The sequence below is a fragment of the Argentina silus genome, assembly GCF_951799395.1.
Source record: "Argentina silus genome assembly, chromosome: 22".
Taxonomy (NCBI): Eukaryota; Metazoa; Chordata; class Actinopteri; order Argentiniformes; family Argentinidae; genus Argentina; species Argentina silus.
The window spans coordinates 12,350,908-12,352,130 of record NC_139676.1 but is presented as its reverse complement, the minus strand read 5'-3'; positions in this window follow the sequence as shown (position 1 = coordinate 12,352,130).

Sequence of the window (1,223 nt, the reverse complement as noted above, 5' to 3'; positions counted from 1 at the left end):
ATACACACGCACGCACGCACGCACACACACACACACACACACACTCACACACGAATACATGCATACACACACACACGCACACACGCATACATGCATACACACACACACACACACACACACACACACACACACACACACACACACAAACATACACACACTCGCACACACACACACACACACACACAAACCTACACTTCAACCATTGTCACCCCTCCCATCTCCCTTGGAAATATTTGTGGTTGCGTTGCCAGAGGGGGAAGTGGATGAGGGGCTGTTTGAAAAACCGCCTAGCGTTCATAAAAGCCGGCACGTAACACAACACGGGTGATGAGTCGTAGCGGTCAAGGGTCAAGGGTCATAGGGAAGCGGAACCATGACAAAGACACTGGATAGAGGTCACCTGACCACATGTGGTGTAATCAAGACAGTTGTCTTGTGTACTGGCCTGAAATCAGGTTCAAATGGACCACTAGTTACATGTTGCCTCCTCAAATAGATCATCTTTGGCACGTGACTTGATCAAAGGGCTGCATCTGTGACTTTGACCTTGAACTTTGGGTATAAATGACTATTCAGCAGTGAGTGGTAAAAGAAGGTGTCTACTTATCAAGGAAACCTTTATGATTTAAACCCTTCCAATTGCCATCTCCCTTTCCCAGCTGGTCAAGTTTCTCTCCAGTAAAAAAAAAGACCCTCCTCTGCCCCTCCCCCTACCTCCCACACTGCCCCTCTCTGCCAATCGGAAAGGCAGGGTCCTCCATGTTGTGTATTCCACTGTGCACTGCCTGTGTGAGTGATGAGTGTTGGTGCTCTCACACCTGTGGCCATGGCAGATATATCCTGTTTGGAGAGGGACCGAAGGCCTCACCAACACCCCTCACACCCCCCGCCGCCGCCCACCCCCGCCCCCGCCCCCTCACACCCCCTCCACACACCCCCCATCTCCCCCTCGCTGCCAATCCAGGAAGTGTGCACAGGAAACAGCTGTCCCCAGCGTCCGCTCGCCCCAGCCAGGTGCATCCTGGGAAGGGAGCGATGTGTGACCGCCGGGCCTCGTTCTGACGTTCTTCTAGGGCATCCTAGCTGTTACAGGCCCACATGGAGGCTAGGCTGGAACAGAGGCAACGTTTAGCTTGGCATGGCTGGATTATTTATCATGATCCTTCATCCTGTTGAATACTATTCTACTGATCTACGTATCAATTGAGGCTATGTGACAATTG